Consider the following 21600-nt stretch of genomic DNA (forward strand, 5'->3'; position numbering starts at 1 on the left):
CGATTAGTCACAGAAAATAATTTCTGGAGTTTCCCTTCTTGATTCCCACTGGAACAACACTGGGATGACTGATTGACTGTTAGTTTTAAATAGTTCATGTTTGTTTGCCAAGTTTATTTTTCTAATGGGAAGGAGCAGATGGAATGAGATAAAGTTTGTGTGCCCAAATGCTTGTTGTGAACGGCGGTATGGCACTACTTCGGAAGAAAGGTTGTTTTATCCTGGAACCTTGTGATACTCGTCGGAACCTCGTGGGGAAAAAGAAGACATACGAGAGAATGGAGGAGGGTTGGAGAAGAAAGGAAGGAAACGAACCGGTCACTTTTCACTTGAAAAGGCAATGGCATGGCGGGTAATTTCCAAGTTTTTGGCTGGACGCAACGCAGTGGAATCAGGGGTCGACCCAACTTTCGTTTTACACTTCAGGAATCACGAGAATCTGTGTCGACCTTGAAACCTTTTGGATCAGATTTCAGCTTCCAGGCAGTGAATCTGGCGTGAGAATCCCAACCAAACAAACCCTTAGACCAGCTACCAGTACCTTTTGTTTCATATGGAGCGGAGACCGGAGAGAATTGCATTACTCTCACGGAAAGTTTGAGGACCAATCATCAGCAGGACCGGAGAGCTTCAGTAAAATGACTGCAGAGATCACTTTCAGATCACTTTCAGTGATATTCTTCACTAATCGATATTGGTGGCCACTAATGGTCTGGTAACTGTGATGCTTTTGGTCACTCTCGACTCTAATCCTCAACCAAAATCCTATTGTTTGCTCCATGCATTGTAACAGGACATGGCTACTTGTATTTGTCTAGCTTATGGATGATTTACAATTTGTTTCACAGCAGTCGTTAGGCAAGCGTGCTGTTGAGGAATCATGTTGATCTCACAGAAGAAAATGGCAAGTCATCAGATTAACAGTTGCATAGATATCAGACTGGCGTTTGTACTTCCAGGCTGATCATTAGGCACGCGTGTGCAGTTGGAAGAAAATGACACCCAGCAGGTATCGATGGTTTAGTCGTCGGCACCATCATCCGGTGCTTGACGCTCGTGAACCGCCCATTGGTCAGCACCTGCATTAGCGACGAAAGCTCGATCGATTGACAGTCGACGAGGCGTCAGAGCTGGAGCCAACGCAGAGGAGGAGGTACTCCAGCCAGACAGCCGTCGTCGCCGTTGAGACCGATGCTAGACCCTATGGTGTTGGCAAGAACCACTCAACCGCCGCCGATGCATATCTGAATGAGATAAAAAAAAAGTCAGACTTAACAAAGAGGCTCCAACAGTCAAACTTGCTAAAAAAAACCTTCACGTGTAATTTTTTCTGGTAAAACAGGAAATAAATATTTGTCCTCATATTTGCAGATCACTCGTTATACTCCTAACAGTGGCATCTCCTGTGTGAGAGCCATAGCTTGATTACGCATGAAGGTTTTCTTTATCAGTAGCACACTGTGTTCAACTGAATTAAACACAAATGGTAATAATACCAACTCATTAACACATATATGGCGCTCTGTTTTCGTTTCCAGTTCATCAAAATAACAGTATCAGTCCACTACGAAATGGACACGTGCAGAAAACTGCAAAAACGAAAGAAAAAGGCCGGTACCTAAGTGTTGCGCTGAGTTCTTTGGATGGTTTCAATTGGCAATATGGAAACTGAGACGACAGTATCGATTAATTTAGAGAATCGATTTGGTCTAAAATAACCTTGATCTTCCGAGATCTTGCATGTAAATTCTGCTTCCAGAATAGCTAAACTGGAAATAAATTAATTAATCAGAATTTGTCCAGGGAAAATAAAGAAACTGAAATAAGAAATATAGCACTCACTTGACACCAAGCAGCATGCGAGCATAAAGATATGCATACAGCACTTCAGCTTAAGCGCATTAGTGCAGTTGGAACGAATTTGCATCTACTATCAAATGGTACAAACTTGAAAAACTTGGTAAGAAATATAACTTCCATCAATAGAGAAATCTTTGGGAGAATTTGATTCATGTGTAAACTTCATACATGAAAGCAAAAAGTTGCATCCAGCAAAACAGACTTGACAGCATTTATACCACCAGAGAACAACGTCAGTGCATGTTCCTGCACCAAGGACACAATAGGATGTGATGGAAACCCAAAAACAATGTGTTTAGCAATGAACAAATACTGGTAATTAACAGTCAATAGTTACATAGGCACCGTTGGGAAGCACACTTATATCAATAGCAGGTTACACGAGCAACCTTCTAATTTCAATGTAGATTTGCGACCAATACTTGGGACCAATCCTTACGAGATCATTGATAGAACATACTAACGTGAAAAAAAAAATGAGCAACATTATATCTGTTAATAGTGGCTCTCGCCCTTGCTCGAACTCCAGTGCTCATGGTCTAGAACTACTCAAATATATGAACAGTACAGATCCAGCTAACAGAGAAACATATGTGTTGATTAAATTTCTAAATAGTGTATGAAACCATCGGAGTTGGGTGATTATGCAAATACTAACCAAGATTATGTGCACGGTGGAAGATACAAACTGAGGTCTCCATGCTTGCACTGGAAACTCAAACTGCACTTGGATGCAGATATGATTTGTAGTATGAGTCTAACGAAATATGCAGACCGAAGAAGAGCCCTGCACAGTAGATTAAATAAGTGGCATATTCAAGGGAAACAGTAGTAACTGCGATGAACCTCGGAAAGGCCTACGGGGTTCATGAGCCACCCGACCTACCGTTACCATGTTTTTTCTAAAAAAATCATGCCATTACCTCACAAAAACGTGCATTGGTCGTGTACAGAATAAGATTAGGTATCATGAGATTGTTACCTTGGATTAGTCTTCGATTATAGGAATGGTTCCTTTTAGCTTGCGGCACTGCCACTTTAGCTCCTCGCTGTTGCCAACCTGGATATCTAACTTTCGCAGTGAACTTGGGAGGCCGTCATTGGGCAGCGATGTCAGGGCAGGACAAAGCCAAATCTCTAAATCTTGCAGAGAACTTGGGAGGCCGTCCTTGGGCAGCGATTTCAGGGCAGGACAGCCATAGATTTCTAAATATTGTAGAGAACATGGAAGGCCGTCCTTGGGCAGGGAACAGAAGGCCTGACAGTTTTTAATCCGTAATGCCTTGAGGCTGGAAATTCTGTGTAGCCCCGCTGGGAGGCACTGCAGCTTGCGGAAGGATCCAAACGTGAGCTGCTGGAGGGAGGAGAGGAGCTGAAGGGCATCCTCTTGCTCCGTACTGAAGCGCTCCACCTCATCATTTTCATCTGCATCCAAGTATAATTTGGTGAGGGAGGAGGATAGGAGGCTGCAGATGGGCGCAGCAAGGAAACCTGTGTGGTCATCTGTGGTTATCTCCTCAATTTTGCTGGAACGGGGAAAATTTTGGGGCTCGGAACTGGCAAAGAATTTGGGGGTTTCCCCGATGCGTAAAACTGCGAGACGGCACTGTGCAAGAGCCCACACACCCTCGCCTCTTAAATCCCCACAGTTATGTATGCGCAGATTCGTGAGAGATGTGAGATCTGAGAGGGGCTCCAGGGTCACAATTCCCTCGATGTCGTTGAGAGATAGGGTTTGTAGAGAGGTGGGGAAAGGAAAACGAGAGAACGAATAAGAGGAGTGGAACCTGGGGCAACCACTTATACGCAATTTGCGGAGGGAGCGGAGGCCTTGGAGCCCTCCTCCTCCTTGTCCGCCATCGTTGAGCGAGCTGGAGAGTAGGGCCAACTGTGGGCAATTGAAGAGAGTCAATTCCTGCAGCTGGGGAGGCAAGAGCACAAGTGCTTCTCCTCCTGCTGCTACTGTTGCTATCTCCTCCTCTCCTCTTGTCTCTTGCTGCTGCGGTCCAGTTTGTCCAAAGCCCACTTTATGAGCTGTTTTCTGCTGCTCCACCACACCAACCCTTGTTATCTTCTCACAACTGTATATTACTAACTTGCTCAGATATGGGAGATAGGAGAGCAACTGTGCCAGTTCCTTCTCACTAGCACTACACCTCCATATCCCCAGTGTATCAATTTGTAACTGGTATATGGCAGGACTCTCAACATCAGTCGGTGACAATAAATTTTTGGAATCATTTATACTGAGATGCTTCATAGGCGTTAGCTTTTGGAGGTGATCCAGTGGCAGAGGAGGGCAATTCCGCATTTTCAGCTCTAATAGATCAGCTAGATTAGTGAATGCCAACATATTCCAGAACGTGCTATCATGACCACCCTCCTTCCCAATAACTTCCAAACTCGATTCTGATTTGCAATTCTTTGAGTAAGTCAACTCCTTGAAACCTGATCCTACCCGTGCAATATTAGCAGAGCATGGAGCAGGAGTCCAAGGAACAGGAGGCAATGCCAACAGCTTTGGGCAGTCCATAATCTCGAGCTTCCGTAATCTAGGAAACCAAGTCATGCATGCCTCTTGTGTTGATTGCCAACCTGAATATGGCAGCTCCACCAGTTCAGAGCATTCTTTAACAATGAGCACTTCTAGGAGAGAGACCAAACGACAAGTGATAATTCCGACCCATTTTTTCAATCTTGATATCTTAACCAATTCTAGTTTTTTCAAATTTTGAAAGCTCTTGCTAGGGATACCACTGGGATGCTCTTCACCAAGCTCGCTAACAAACATCAACTCTCCTAGAGGTGGAAAATTGTTCCAAGCTACATCAACCAGACAAAGAGATTCCAATACTTTAACTGAGAGGTTCGAACCTAACCATGAAGGGCAGGTAGCACCTCCATGTCCTCCAATGTGCAGCTCTAGAAGATTGCAATGTGGCTGAAGACTTTCAAGAACATGATCTTCTTTTGCAGGATCCTTATTAGGTCGACCAAAACCCCATTCTAACATTAGCTTCTGTATGTGGGTTTTGTGTATCAGTTTTGCTTCCTTCACTTCTTCCTGTCGTTCAGCATTCTCAATGCTATGAATTCTTAGTGACACGCCAAACTCCGCCAAACGACCGATCTGTCTCATTTCAAAACCTATATTTTCCTTTTTAACCATAAAGCTTCTCAAGTCCTGCAATAATTCCAGTTTTCCCACATCGGAAGTTCTGTGTTCAAAACCACTCTCCTGAACAAGATAATGGTTCAACTTTGTAAGTTTGCTCACATCTCTTGGAAAATCATCATGGACATTGTGTTTTTGAACATCTAGAATCCTTAGGTGATAAAATCTTGACATGTTGCTGGTTAGAGTTATATATGCACGAGGTATTATCCTTAGGTACCGAAGATGAACAAGTCTTGGAAAGTTGCAAAACACATCCTCCACAATGTATCCATAAAGTGTCTCAGACAACAGAATAACACGAAGGGCTTTTGCTTCTGCAAACAAATCACCAAAAGTCTTGGCAAAGCATCCATGGTGTTTTCCAAATAACATCACAGTTTGTAGGTCTTCAATTTTCAATTTCTCTTCCAATGTACTCAAGTCCCTCTTAAATTCTTCAAAGGCCATTCTATCATTGACATCTCTCTCATCTATAATAATAGACAAGTGACGTACAGATGGGGACGATTGTACATATCTCACATTAGAACTAGATATGCTAAGACACTCTGACGATGAAACCTTCACTGCCAACTCATGCAGTAGGTCATGCATAATATAACGAGCACCTTGCCATCTACTTTTACATTCTTCTTAAAGAATCCACGATTAACCAAGTCATTTAAATAGCACGAGTCCAACATCTTCAAGTCTTTTCCTCTGATAAGAAGAGTCTAAAATATCCAGCCCTGTCCATAAGTGAACCAACTCGTTGCTACCAAACTCATAGTCTTCAGGAAACAAAGCACCATAGAAAAAACACTGCTGTAGATGGAAAGGAAGATAATCATAGCTAAGCTTTAGAGCTGGCATAATGTCATGGTCGCTGGTTTGTAACTCCCATTCTTTGCTTTCTAGAACTTTTGTCCAATTATCCAATGTAAGCTGATTTCTTAGTAGTCTACCTACAGTTTTTGCTGCAAGAGGAAAACCCTTCAGTTTGCCCACTATTTCTTTCCCAACATCAAGTAATTCAGGATGGTATTTCCATGGCTGTTGGTGACCAAATACGTATGCTTCAAATAAGTGCATAAAATCTTCAGTTCCTAAGCGGTTCAGTTCTATCGAATAATCAACTATTTTTCCCACTGTTGCTGCCTCTGGGATTCGAGTCGTGACAATAACCATATTACCTCTTGCCTCTCCTTTTCTGAAGGGAGCTAACAGTTTCTTCCACTCATCTTCCTCATATGTCCACACATCATCCATGACTAGCAAGAATCTCTTATGTTTTAATCTTTCTTCGATAAGCTCTTCCTCAATGGCATTTTTCTTTTCACCATTTACTTCAGGGATCTGTCTCAGAATCTCTTGTGCTAACCTGTTTGCATCAAAATTGAGTGATACACAGATCCAAATCATAACATCAAACGAGCTCTTCACTTCTTGATATATGTGTTGTGTGAAAGTCGTCTTCCCAATACCCCCTGGGCCAAAAATTTGAAGCACGGTAAGTCCATCGGCACAATATTTTCCATGGGTAATGCCATCCACTGTGTTCTTTTTCTCAACATTCCTCCCGAATATCTCTGGTTCTATTATTGCTGGGGTTGTTTTGGGTCTGATGCCTTGGGTAGGCTGGACTTTGCGGAGCTCTAGATCAAGGATTTCCTTCACCTTAGCACATATGGGATCCAGCTGCTGTACAATGTCTGCCATCCGTTCAGACATCTCCACACGATCGAACTTCAGTTTTGGTGTGTGCAAGATGCCAGCTGAGGAGAACTTGAGTTTATTGGCAACGGCCCTGGCAGTGTGCCGGGCATTGAGAGCGAGGCCACACATGCAGCCCCCGGCATGCTTATCGGCTGCATGGTAAGTTCTGTCGAGCTCGTCCTGGATGCGGAAGTAGTCCAGTTCGTCAAGCACATCTTCCGCCTTGTCCGCCAGCTGCCGCAGCATGTGCAGCAGCTCCTTGAGTGCAGGGTTGGCGATGACCCTGTCCTGCGCGGTGCATAGTATCCCCTGAGCACGCAGCAGCTCCGTCTTGAGGGCGCTGATGTTGGGGCCAAGACTGTCACTGGCTGCCCAGTTCTTGAGCAGGTCATCAGTAACGGGAGCCAGCGCCTTGCCCAATGCCCACACTGCCGCGCTGATAGCCGTGGCCATCCTCCCCCTGCTGATGAATGTGTTGAGAAGCTGCAAGCATTAATAGGAATGTATTTGCAGTTAGTCGCTACGAAGCAAATAGTTATACTACTTATACCAAAGGAAAACAAAGGAAATAGTAGCTACACTACTGATACTGTCGTTGCCTGAGCCCAAAGAGGTTCACGTACACGAGGTGGTGTTGAGACTTGGATCTTGCAGAAGAATGCCAGAGAGGGTGGAATACAGCAGATGCCTCGATGAGCAGACCAGCCTTCAGCCCCCGCTTCGAAGAATTGCAAAAACCATTGCTATTTGGAGGATTCTGGAGGCAGAGCAACCAATTAACCAAGATCAGTACACTTCACAATTGCTGAAAGGGAAAGACATGTAGTCGATTTGTACGTACCTGCTGCTCCTGCTCAAGGACGATTGGCGTTGGAAGCAGCCGCGCCGGCGCAGATGTGCCGGTGGAGGAGGGCAGCGACAGTAACCTAGACTTGGGCGAGATGAGAAGGCTGGTCAAGGGAGAAAGCCGGCTATGTCTTCTGAAACTACGAAGAATGGAGTGACTGAGGGTGGAACATACCACTATGAGACGATCGAGGATGAATTATTGCTCTCCAACATGCCACCAACTTTATGTGTACAGGTCGACAGCCCTGCTTGACCATTGCAACTTTGCAAGTCTTCCTAGATCAAGTCCAGACGTTAGCGCGTGGAAAAAAGGTGCCTCCACCCACTACCTTTATGTGTACAGGAGACGCTTTGAATAATGGAGGACACCAGCGGCACCATGTCACAAATTATTAAGGGCGTCTGGAGAGCGGCTGACGCATTCCGGTCACACTTTTAGTGATTGTTTGCGTTCGTTTGGATCGGGCAGCCGCAATGAAATTAGCTAAATATGGTCGCGTGTCCATTTACATATGTTTGACAAACAAGCAGCAACGAGTGCGTTGCGCAGTAATCCAAACCTGGCATAGAGAACCGAGAGCATTTGGCTAACAGAAGAGAAAACAAGCACAGGGAGAAGAAGAACAGCAAAAAAGTTCAGGTAACTTGCCGCGGCTCGAACTACCTTCTAAGACGTACCCGGATGGCGGCATGGCGCGGCGGCGCCCCCAGTTCCGACTGCGGTTGCGGAGGCGGATCCCAGCGCGGCTCCAAGATTCGGCAGCGAGCGGCCGACGACCACGCGCTGCCACCGACGGCGGCACCCGGAACTGCGACCTCCCGCGCGGCTCCAAGCAGCGAGCTCATAAGGGTGGCGGCGGTTGGTGGCGCCGGTATCGGCTGTCTGGGATTCGCCGCGGCGCCGGCCAGCCGGAGTCGGCCGGAATCTAGAGGCACACGAGTCGGGGAGAGAGAGAGGAAAAGGAAAGTGGGCCAGGACAGAAATTTTGATGCTATTAATGTTTTGTTCATACGTGATCAAATTTAGAAATGATTAACTGCTACAAATTCTGAAATGATGCTACTCTCTCTAATAGATACATTTATTTTTGGGCAATTATTTTAAACTGGAGTACATTTTCAAGCTAGTAGTACTCCAGTTCATAAAAAGCTACTACCAATCTGTAATACATTTTGGAGCTAGTACTTTCGGTTCATTAGAAGCCAAATTTATTGGTCTTTCACGCCGCCGTATGTGTTTCTTTCATGGGCTTGATATTTTGGTTTGCACTTGCCACACCCACACCTTCATGTTCGTATTTGTTTTACAACTGCTCACGGATTTTGTACCCAATAAGATTTGATTGGAAACGACCAATTTATTTGTAGGGTGGTAGGGGTGATGCACGTGAGGCTATATATGACGGCACAAAAATTACAATTGGCAAAGTCAGATCTAACACTTCTTCGGTTCCAACGGTTCAAAGGAGGCAATTTACAACCTCGAAAAAAAGGAGGCAATTTAGTCGTATTACCTAGAACTCTAATTTTCCCTCTTGTGATGCGCACTCTTAGAATTTTCTAACTCTTCTGTAGGGAAATCACATATGTTCAGATTTTTCACCCATGTTGGATAAACCACTCAACATTAAGTGTCTTCCTCACACTTCCAGATGGGATGCCACAAGTACAAGATGCGATGCCTTCCTCTTTTAGATCTTGAAAAATAAATATTTATATGAGTTTCCTAAAGTGAATATTTTGGACCTTTTAAATAAATGAAAAAATCCGTGTGCATCATATTGTTGCAGAGGCTGGGCAATGCCCCATTCGAAAAAAAAAAGGCTCTAGCACACACTTGTTGATCAGTTGAGTATCAAGCTCCCCGATAGACACCCATATTTTTGGACACTAGAAGGGTTAGTTTCTGAGGTATCACATCCCTATGGTGTGTATAATGTGATTGTGCATCATACAAAAAGAGATGATAGAGCAGTTAGCTAGCCTTGTTGTGAGATGCATATTGAGGAAGAAAATGGTGGGATAAGAGTTGTCCATGAGATCAAGGGGGGAGATATATAGTGCAAAATTGAATGTGATGGATGAAAGGTCGGTTGAGCTAATTACCACTAAATGGTACACAACATATGAGAGGTTTGAGAAGGCTAGTGTAACTACGATATTAGATGTAGCCGACTAGTGTCGATAGTAGGTAGCTATCCATAAATAGATAATGATTCGGTGAAATAATAACATTTCATAGAATATTTATCATGCATAGTGAATACAACTAGTTCCAAGAAGCTAAAGAAGTCTCTATCCTAACTGATAAGAACATCAAAAATTAATGATAATGACAAGAAGATCATCTACCCTCAGAGACCGACTTCGTCTCGTAGGAGATGCCCATAAAAAATCTTACGATATGCAAAACATTTGTAGTGACATTTAAGACATGTCATCTGGAAATATTCTTTTTTGAGCCACTGAGGGAGGCACGTGACTTTTTTAAAATTAAGTAGGATCGAGGTGCGGTAGCGCGAGTCAAACTAGGGGAGGCTAGTTAGCGCCACGGCACCCGAGCCACTGGGACAAGAATCCATCCGCATCTTCTTACATCTCCTATTTCTAATCCTCTATTCATAAATATTTGAAACTCACTATCTATTTTTCTTATCCATGTAGCCATGCCACATCGGTGATTCCCCACTAGACTATTAATCTCCACTAAAGCCTCCCACCTCAGCAAAAAGTTTCCACTTAGCAATTCAACAGAAGTATTGCCGATCGACCAACTTTGACGCTTCCGTTTCATATATCTTCACATGTGTTTTTATCTTCGTATTCAGTTTCTGTTAGGGGGATGGCCCCCGGTATGCCAAAGGCATGCCAAATCGGATGGTTTGAGCCATCAAGATACCGGTTTAAAGGTTGCTCCGGCTAACAGGGGTTGGCTCTGTGTGAAGTAAATCGTGCCGGTATCCCAGGAGGGGTATGCCGGCACCGGCTAAGAAGACACCGGGCTACCGGTAAGAAGAGCTTGCCGGCAAGGCTGGTCAAAGATTCTCTTCAGAGCTAGAGGACAAGGGTGAGCGAAGCACTTCAGCTTTAAACGAAGCCCTGACGCCTAAAGCAGAAGGTGACGTAAAAGGTACCGGATGATGTCGGCGCCCCTGATTAAAGATACCGGCGCCGCCATTTATGATTAAAGTTACTTTGTAAAGTAGTTTGTCTGTTCAAAGATGCCATTAGGGTTTCCTAGGGTTCCTTCCCTTGTAAGCCACCCTCTCCCCTATATAAGGAGAGGGGGCACCCCCTTGCGCGTGGAGGACAGGAGACGGACAGACGGTTGGTACGTGAGAAACCTGTAATCACTTGTGTTCAAGGAATAGAAAGATCTGAGGGAGAAATAGTTTGAGTGTTCTTCTTCTTTTCCTCTCGGCCAAGGCCAAGTTCTTCATAGGAAAGATACCGGCTATCCCTCCGGAAACCCTCCCCCGAATCCTCTAGCGCACATTCGGCCCCAACTTAAGCCATCCTATGGCATCTGTCTGTTCACCACGACGACAGTTGGCGCCCACCGTGGGGCCAGCAGCTGCGCTTGCTGGAGTTCACATTCGGGCGGGCCTCCTCACCGTCTCCGGCGAGCGTGTGGTGTCTGGACTCGTTCAGCGCCTCGGCTCGTTGGACTTCGTCACCGACAACGCGGGCTGCTTCGCCAACGGAGGTAAGTTCCCCACCAAGAACGGCCGCATCATGGAGTTCGGCAGCCACCGCATCTACTTCGGCACCGTCCCTGAGCGCCAGTGCCTCTCGCCGGTGCTGGTGGCTCCGGACCCGCCAAGATCTGCGCTTCGCAGCGGCCATGCCGCCGGCAGCGTGGAAGTGCTGGTGGTTGGCACGGCTGGAGCCGGCAAGGAGCCTGCGGCGGAAGGCGCGGCACAAGCAAGATCCACGCGCACGGCCAAGCCACCAACCGAGCGTGACCAGGAGGTTGCGGGTACATCTACCGCGCCACCGGAGACTCCTCTCCAAGCAGCCATGAACGTGCTGGCAACGCCCATGGCGCAGAACATCGACCCGGCAGCGGCTCAGGCGGAGCTGGAGGCGCAACGCCAGAAGCTTCTTTCCGGCGGCGCGGACATCATCCGGGCGCAGCGCGAGCTGAACCTAACCCTACGTGAGTATAACGCTGCTCATGGCTTTGCTTCTGTTAGCGCTCAACCTGCTAGGATACCGGAAAACCGGCTTAAGGCTCGTAATCTAGACCAGGATCTGCGTAAGGAGATTCTTACCGGTAAAAGTGCCTCTGCATCTCTGAGCATTGTAGAGAAACCTAAGTACAGTAGCCCGGATAAAACTATAAAAGCTGCTAGGGCTGCTGTAGAAATGTGTGATTCCCTTACCGGAGATGCTCTTGCAAAACAGCAAGATCGTGTCAGGGAATTACTTGACATAATACAAGAGCAACATGCTGAGCAGCTAGCCAAAATGAACAAGGCTGCGGCATCGAAATCGGTGCGTTCGGCAAAGAATGCCGGAAGCAAGTCCCATGGGCAGGCATCGTCCCCCCATCCGGACAGAAGAAGAGAAAAAGAGGTGAATGCGCAGCAAATGACTGTGTATGATCCGGTACTTGCCGGAAAACAACAAGCCGGGCAACACGTGGCCGGAAGAAAAAGCCAAGGGGCAGCACGTGGCTATGCTGGAAATGGCTATGCCGGAAACAATCATGCCGGCAAAGGTGAGGCCGGGCAAAATTATCGCGCGGCCAGAGCAGCGTATGATGAGGAGGAAATGCCTCCGCCAAGGTACCGGCAGGCAAGAGCCGCGGTACCGGAACGTTACGATGAAGCGGATTCCGAAACAGAAAGAGCCGGAGCCTACCGGAACCCTTTAGGGATACGGCTAGGAGAAAGATGTCTGCCAGACCGGGATGCGAGGCACAGGCTGGACAGGGTGTACTTATCCGAGCTGATCGAGGCAGAGGGTCCTCCGGGTCCAAAATGCTTTGGCCCAAGGATCATGAAAGAGGAACCACCGGTTCGTAACTTCCAGTTGCCCCGCGACACCAAAACGTACGATGGCACCACCAAGCCGGAAGATTGGCTCGCGGATTATGTTATCGCGGTATACGTCGCTGGCGGCGGGGGAGCCATCCCAGGTGGAGGAAACCGGCGTTGGGCCGTAAGAATCGTACCATCCTTCTTGGTGGGACCGGCACGCATTTGGCTTAACAACCTGCCGGCAGGAAGCATAAACGGCTGGATAGACTTTGAAGAAGCTTTCGTGAGCAACTTCAGCAGTACTTATCGGAGGCCAAACAGACCGCAGCAGCTCGCCCTGTGTGTGCAGCGCTCGAATGAAACAGACCGGGATTACCTGACCCGGTGGAACTCCACAAGAAACTCCTGTGAGGGGGTAATCGAGGCACAGGCCATTGCTTGGTTTTGCAATGGGTGCAGAAGAGGTTCACCGCTGTGGCAAAAGCTACAGAGGAACATGCCGGAAACTTTGGCGGAAATGATACGTGTGGCAGATAGCTACGCATTGGGAGACCCAATGCAACCGGCGGTTCAAGCTGAACCGGCGCAAGCAAGCCAACCGCGCCATGATTCATACCGGGACAACCGGCATAACAAAAGAAGGGAAGATTTCCCGGATCGGAGATATGGGCCGCAGCAAGTTGCCGCGGTGCAGGATAATTCTGGTGCCGGCGGAAGCCAGAGGCAAAAAACCGGATCGCAGCCGTGGGCGGGTCCTAAAAAACAATGGGTTGAGAAGAAGCCGTGGCAAAACGATGAAAAGTACACCATGGAGTCCGCAATGGATCAGCCATGCCGGTGGCATACACCAAATCCGGCAAGACCCGCGAACCACTTGACAAAGGATTGCACATGGACGAAGAGGTTGATGGAAAGAGGCATGATGAAAGATGCCCGGGATCATGGTGCCGGAAGACTTCCACCACCACCCCCGCTTACCGGAGCAAATGCTTTACCGGTACACCCTCAGCCGAACCGGCAGCAACAACAAGTTCATCAGGTGGCACAAGGTGTTAACCAAGCCCCGCAACCGGCACCTTTAGGCCGGAATGTTTATCAGGATCCGGACATGTGCTGTGTTGTGTTCGTAACTGAGCCAACCGACAAGCAGAGCATGCGTCGCCGTTCCATGGAAGTAAACGCAGTGATGCCGGCAGTACCAAAGTACATGCTGTGGTCAGAGCAGGAGATTACCTGGTCGATCAAGGATCACCCCAGGATCATGCCAAATCCGGGTGGTTACGCTCTCGTTGTGGACCCAATCATGCATGGGCCAACGGCTCGTGTCAAATTCAGCAAGGTGCTGATAGACAATGGGAGCAGCATAAACATTATGTACCGGCATACCATGCTCACGCTTGGCATAACAGAGAACATGCTTCAGCCCACTCACACAACATTCCACGGAATCGTTCCGGGGTTGTCCTGTTCGCCCATGGGAAAAGTCCGGGTGGATGTGTCGTTTGGGGGACGCGATAATTGCCGGGTCGAAAATCTCTTGTTTGAGGTGGTGGACCTGGACAGCCCTTACCATGCACTGCTGGGGAGACCGGCATTGGCTGCGTTCATGGCCTCGACTCATACGGCCTATCTTAAGATGAAGATGCCGGCACCCAACGGACCCTTAACTGTGGTGGGAAACTACAAGGTGTCGCTGGAAACTGCTTCTGCCGGATCGAATCTGGCCGAATCGCTGGTGATAGCGGAAGAAAAAAGGAGAATGCAAACTGCGGTTGCGCTGGCTCAATCCTCTCAGCTGAACTTAGCGGCAATGAGCGGCCAGCTTGGCTCACCGGCTTTCAAGCCGACAAAAGAAACAAAGGACATTGTGCTGCATCCGGCTTACCCAGAGCGTACCGTTCGTATCGGTGCCGGCCTGAATGAAGCATAGGAAAGCGCGCTCGTCAACTTCCTCCGTAAGAATCAGAACATCTTTGCCTGGTCTACTGATGACTTGGTGGGTGTGCCGAGGGAGTTGGCTGAGCACTCTCTGAATGTCCGGAAGGACGCGAAGCCGGTGCGGCAACCTTTACGCCGGTTTGCTGAGGATAGGAGGAAGATCATTGGAGAGGAAGTAACAAAGTTGCTGGTTTCCGGCTTCATCGTGGAAGTACTGCACACTGAGTGGCTGGCCAATCCGGTGCTGGTCGAAAAGAAAAAGGAAGAAGACCCCAAGGCTCCAAAGGTGTGGCGCATGTGCATCGACTACACCAACCTGAACAAGGCTTGCCCTAAAGATCCTTTCCCTTTACCCCGGATTGATCAAGTGATCGATTCCACCGCTGGTTGTGAACTGTTGTCTTTCCTGGATGCCTATTCCGGTTTCCACCAGATTCCCTTGAAAAAGGAAGATCAAATAAAGACTGCGTTTATTACCCCGCACGGGGCTTATTGCTATGTCACTATGCCTTTCGGTTTGCGCAACGCTGGTGCAACGTACCAGCGCTGTATGCAAAAATGTTTGTTTGATCAAATTGGAAAAAATGTGCAAGTGTATGTGGACGATGTTGTCATAAAAACTAAAGTAAAAGAAACCTTGATCAGCGATCTAAGGCAAACATTTGACAACTTGAGAAGGTTCCGGATGAAACTCAATCCGGCTAAATGCACTTTCGGTGTTCCTGCCGGTAAACTTCTGGGTTTTCTCGTGTCAAGCCGCGGGATAGAGGTTAATCCGGTAAAAATCCGGGCTATTGAAAGAATGAACATACCGCGCGATCTCAAAGATGTGCAGAAGTTTACCGGAAGCTTGGCATCGCTAAGCCGGTTTGTAAGCCGGTTGGGCGAAAAGGCTTTGCCGCTGTACGCTTTAATGAAAAAATCCGATACCTTCGTCTGGACCCCGCGGGCAGACGCTGCATTTAAAGAGTTAAAGAAGATGCTAGCAACCGCACCGGTATTGGCTTCACCTTTGGAAAGGGAACCCATGCTGTTGTACATGGCAGCAACTAACCGGGTCGTGAGTGTTGTGGTTGTGGTAGAAAGAGAAGAGGAAGGAAAAACCGTGCAAAGGCCGGTATACTACCTGAGCGAGGTGCTCTCCCTCTCAAAACAGAACTACCCTCACTTCCAGAAAATGGCTTACGGTGTGTACATGGCCGCCACAAAGCTCAAGCACTACTTTGAGGAACATCCTATGACGGTGGTGAGCGAGGCACCCATTTCCGATATCATGTGCAATAAAGATGCTAGCGGCAGGATTGCCAAATGGGCAATTCAGCTATCACCATACGTATCGGTATATGAGAGAAGAGAAGCCATAAAATCACAAGCCTTGGCTGATTTCCTGAGCGATTGGGCGGAAACGCAGTACAAACCGCCGGAACAAAAAGTGGAGTACTGGAAGATGCACTTTGACGGATCCAAGCTCAAAGAGGGTCTAGGTGCCGGTGTGGTTCTTACTTCACCAAAAGGAGACTATCTCCGGTATGTTTTACAAGTGCATTTCAGGGCATCAAACAATGTCGCTGAGTATGAGGCTTTGATTCACGGGCTCAAGGTCGCAAAAGAAATCGGTGCACACCGGATCATTTGCTACGGAGATTCAGATCTTGTGGTGCAACAATGTTCCGGAGATTGGGACGCAAAAGATGCCAACATGGCCTCATACCGGTTTCACGTACAAAAGATTGCCGGATTCTTCGAAGGATGTGAATTCCACCATGTGCCGCGAGTGGAAAATGAAGCCGCGGACACACTCTCTAAGTTGGGATCTTCCCGGCAAGAAATTCCTCCCGGAGTAGCCTTGGCTCACCTAAGGGTGCCATCCATCAAACCGAGTCCGGAATCTGAATCAATTTTTGTACCGGAGTCACACATTGTGCCAATGGACATTGACGAGGGAAACCCGGGGACTATACCGGTAAACTCGGGGACTGTTCCGGTAAACTCGGGGACAGCAGGATCCATACCGGAAGAAGCTATGCTGGTGGACAGTATGGAGGTGGACGTACCGGTATTTCTGGTTCGGGAAGCACCAACTTGGGTTGAACCTATTAAGGAATTCCTGATCAACGGCACCTTGCCGGTTGACGAAAATGAATCGAGAAGGATCCAGAGGAGATCCAAGGCCTATACCATCATCAACGGAGAAGTGTACAAAAGAAGTGTTACCGGTGTCCTCCAAAGATGTGTGGAACCGGAAGAGGGAAAAGAAATGCTGGTAGAAATTCACCAAGGAGAGTGTGGGCATCATGCCTCATCAAGGGCGCTAGTCGCAAAAGTGTTCCGGCATGGATTCTACTGGCCTACTACGCTGGAAAATGCTGAGGATTTGGTGCGAAAATGCAACGGGTGCCAGAGGTACGCCAAGCAAAACCATACCCCAGCATCCGGCTTAAAAACTATACCGTTAACCTGGCCGTTCGCTGTTTGGTGCCTTGACATGGTTGGCCCATTCAAAACTGCTAGGAGCAGCTTTACCCACATCCTAGTGATGGTGGATAAGTTCACCAAATGGCTTGAGGTCAAGCCTATCGCAAAATGTGATGGGCACACAGCCGTGAAATTCTTGAAAGATGTTATCTTGCGGTATGGATACCCGCATAGCATTATCACTGACAATGGCACAAACTTTGCTCAAGGTGAGTTCAAAAGATTTTGTGAGGATAACAATATCCGGCTGGATTTGTGCTCCGTTGCACACCCGCAAGGCAATGGCCAGGTGGAAAGAACCAATGCTTTGGTGCTCTCCGGTATCAAACCGAGGCTAATTGAACCGCTTGAAAAGACACCGGGATGCTGGCTTGATGAGTTACCATCAGTGCTGTGGAGCATAAGAACAACTCCGAACCGGTCAACCGGATACACTCCATTCTTTATGGTTTATGGGGCTGAAGCCGTGATACCAACCGACATCATTCATGATTCGCCAAGGGTTCAACTCTATACCGAGGAAGAGGTAAAAGAGGCCCGAGAAAATGATGTGGACTTGCTAGAGGAAGCAAGAGAGTTGGCTTTGGCAAGAACAGCCATATACCAACAGAACCTCAGACGCTATCATAACCGGAAGGTTAATCCGAGAGTCTTCCGGGAAGGCGACCTGGTGTTACGCCTAGTGCAGCGCACTGAGGGGCGCCACAAACTCTCACCTCCCTGGGAAGGACCTTTCATTGTGAGCAAGGCTCTACACAATGATGCATACTACTTGATCGATGCACAGGAATCGAAGGGGGGAAAGGCGGACAGGTCCGGAGACGAAACCAAGCGCCCATGGAACATAGCTTTGCTACGTCCTTTCTATTCCTGAAGATGTGCTGTAAGAAGTTCTTTTTTTACCTTATTTGCTATCAATAAAAGATGCCGGCACCTCGAATAAATCTCGGGGACTATCTCTACCGGAATTGCATGTAACATGTTTATTTTTTCAGTTACCGGTTGCTTAGTGAACATTTTTTCTTTCCGGTTTAGTAGCGTGCTAAACCTACCGGAGTCTTCGACTCTGCTGCTGTCCGAAACCCGGCTTCATGGCAAGCAAGATAAACCGGTAGGAACTAAGCACGCGAACGACGAAGAGAGGAGATGGGAACAAACAATCCGGAAAGTTTAACTAACCCCGGTTGTACCGGTTTTTTGTGAAAAGTTTCGAGTTATTTCTAAGTTCAAGAAAATGCTTGCTTGGCAAAAGAACTTTGGAACTCATACGCCAAAAAACCCAGAGGGTAGGCAGAGCCAAGGCAAAAGAACCAAGTGTGCATCGGATTGAATGCCGAAACAATTTCGGAATATTCACAGTGCAAGATAAAAAAGACGAACCATGAGCAAAGTGCTAAGTCGATAAGACAAACATAACTTAATAACATACCGGTATAACATACCGGCAGAAATTGTTGTACCACAACCAAAAGAAAGGCTAAGTTTTATATTACATCATAAGACCCCGGCATACCGGGGCAGAATTTGATGAGCATTGTTTTGAGTTAACCAGGACAGGCAAACATATAGCAAGAGGCACTTAAGCAGAAGGAGCCTCGGGAGGAACAGCACCGGCTTCTGGAGCTTCCGGAGGCGCGTCGCCGGCTTCGACATCTTCACCTTCCTCGTCCTCTTCTTCCTCGTCGCTGAGATAGTCCTTGACGTTGGGAGGAGGGGGGATGAAGGCGCGGACCTCGGCGTACTCTGCAATCCGGTAGGCCCGATCTTGCCGCTTCGCGGTGAGGACCGGATCCAGGTCGGTTGGAGCGTTTTCGCGCACGCCAAGAAGGGCATCCAGATCCAAATCCGGGTACCAGGAGCAGGCGACGCGCAGCGCCGAATCCACTTCGGCACGAGCCGCGGAGCACTGCCACTCCCGGATCCTCCGACCGGCACCTTTCAGGCGATCGTTGGTAAGGGACAAGTTGTCCGGCATCTCCTCCTCAGGCCAAAGCACCTTGAAAAGCTGGATGGCCACCTCAGGGATGTCAGCGAGGTTCCGGTCCACCGCACGCATGTGGGAGACGCGGGCTGACAGTGCAACCAGATGATCGTAGGGGTCCCAGGGCGCTTCCAGGTTTTTGTATGCTTGTGCCGCCCGGCGCTCCACCACCTTCTTCAGGGCAAATGCCTGAGAATCCGGGAAGAGCCCTACCAAATGAAAGAAAAAGATAAGTACAAGCTACCGGTGGAGATAAGCTTATAAGCGAAACCGGAAAAGAAAGAAGACACTTACTGAGGGCAAGCGCGTCGGTTTGCATGACCAAAAGGTCATACTCCTGCTGCTCTGCTTTCAAGCGCGCGGCCTCATCCTCGGCTGTTTGCCGCGCCTTGGCTACCTCCTCTAGCTCCGTCCGCAGCACCACGGTGGAGTTGTTGGCATCCTCCAGGGCCTCGTTGAGCCTAGCTTCAGCGGCGTCTTGGGCGACCTTCATCGCCTCGTTGTGCTTTCGCTCGAGCTGGGTCAGTTGCTCCTTTAACCCATTGGAGTAAGTCTCCTGGGCATCCAGTGCCTCGCGGTGCTGCCGGATGAGCTGTTCTTTTTCACCTAGAGCCCGGAAAGAAGGTGTCAACAAAGTTGCACTTGGTAAAATGAAGAATAAACAAGTTAACCGGAAAAGAAGTAACGGTACCTCGGAGCGTGGCGACCTGAGTCTTGAGGGTTTCGACGGAAGCTTCCGGGATGGCTGTTAAGTAGAAAAGTTATAAGTGCTAAGAAGGAAAACCTTTCGGTACAAAGATGCCGGAGGTACAGAAGCTCACCTTGGCACTTGCTGTGCGCTTCAGCGAGATCCCGGTGCTCCCACAGAAGCTCCTCAAAGAGGTGCTTCCGGGTGTCGGCCGTGCTCTGTTCAAGAAAAGATGTTAGAAAAATGAAGCCGGTTTCTCTAGGCTATTACCTAAGTTTCGCGCTAAGAGCTGCGCTCTAAACCCGAAACTCGGGGACTGGGCATGCCGGTTTTTTGAGTTTCTACTTAAGTTTTGCGCTAAGAGCTGCGCTCTCAACACAAAACTCGGGGACTGGGAAGATAGACAAGATCCGGAAAGAAAGAAACCGGCATGAATTGAAAAATTGGAAAGAGTTTGGAGAAACTTACCACAACATTGTTGGTGGCATCATGCCACGCATTGTCCAGCTCCTTCACGGCGCGCCGAAGCCGCATGAAGTGCTCCTCCGTGCAACGAGGGCCAGATGGGTCCAGCGCCGGGAGCCGGTCCTTTCCCAGGCCGCGTGTAGCTGCGGACACATCCGCAGCGTTCCACCTTTCGGCATAGGGGAGCAAGGGCCCCAGATCGCGGCCTCCGCGCTTCAGTTCAGTGATCCGGCCCAGGACGCCGGAAGGTTTGCCTCCGGCTGCGACAGCGGCGCGGCCGGCATGCAGCGTCACTTGCTGCGGGTCGGCGGAGGAGGTACCGGAAGCCGTGGCCTTCCCCTCGGTGATCTTGACAGCTTCGGGCGGCGGCGTAGGCGTGGCCCCGGTTGGCTTGGCGCTGGGAGCTTCCGGCGGCGGCACCGGCTTGGTGGGGGAAGACTCAGCGGTCTTCTTCTTCTTTTTTTTGGGGGCGGGAGGAACCAGAGGTTCCGCCCTCCCGGCAGCTTCGGAGTCGGCGCCGGTGTTGCTGGCGCCGGTATCCTGTTGTCCAGGAGGGGAGACATGCTCCTCCTCCGCGCGGTGTTTTGGAGGTGTAGGGGCCGCGCGCCCCGAACTTGAGGTGCCTCCCAGAGGGGAGGCAGAAGTGTTGCCGGCACCAGACGGTGCCGGGCTTGGGTGAGAGGGAGATGAGGTCCTTACGGTTCCCTCAGAGCTCTCAGGCCTTGGGCCAAGCTTGAGCGCAGGGCTGAACAAGAAAAAGAGAAAGGTTGAAAAAAGCAACCGGAAGGAAAAGTGGAAAAGAACCGAACAAGCGAAGAGAAGCAAAAGTCTTACCCAGATGCTACCGGCATCTGCTTGCCCCTGTAGCGCCTCTTGCTCGCCTCTTTCCCCGCAAGGACTTCCATCCGGAAGCGTTTGGGGGAGGAGATTGGCTTGTACCGGCATCAGGTGCCGGGGCCTTGTTCTTCTTACCCTGGGGGGCGAGTTTCTCCACAAACTCGTCTCCGGCCTCGGCGTCCAAGGGAGCAACGTGCTCATGGACCTGCGGTTGGGTGCTGGCTGAGCGGGCATCTACAGAGGAGGAATAATGATAAAGTATGAGAGACATGAAAAGAAAGCTACCTCAAGCACAGGGAGGTCGTCGGCGGGGCCAGGAGCCTCAGATGAGAAGTTACCGGGGCGCGAGGTATGAGTCCGGCCCATCTTGAGGTCAGACCAATGAACGTACGGGTCAGGGTCCACCCGGTCCAGAGGGCGCTTCCGGCGAGGACCTCGCCGATCCGCTTCGATGCAGGGGAAGCGATCCTTGGCCTGAAAACGAATGAAAAACAAGTTAGTCACAGCATAAAAGTTACCGGTACAAGAACCCGGGTTGTACAATCTCTTACTTCCTCAGTTGGAGGATTGGTGGAGCTAAGAGGCAGGAAGCCCCACTCCCAGTCAACCGTCATGGCAGTCTGGCAGATCTGCCTAGCCTTGAGGACTA

At 49.0% G+C, this 21600-nt stretch overlaps 1 pseudogene; it reads right to left on the reverse strand.

Moving 5' to 3' along the window:
- Positions 1–909: 909 nt before the first annotated feature.
- On the reverse strand, positions 910–7709 carry LOC124654340 (annotated as a pseudogene).
- Between the last annotated feature and the right edge of the window lie 13891 nt (positions 7710–21600).

This window comes from Lolium rigidum, chromosome 5, assembly GCF_022539505.1.
Source record: "Lolium rigidum isolate FL_2022 chromosome 5, APGP_CSIRO_Lrig_0.1, whole genome shotgun sequence".
NCBI lineage: Eukaryota > Viridiplantae > Streptophyta > Magnoliopsida > Poales > Poaceae > Lolium > Lolium rigidum.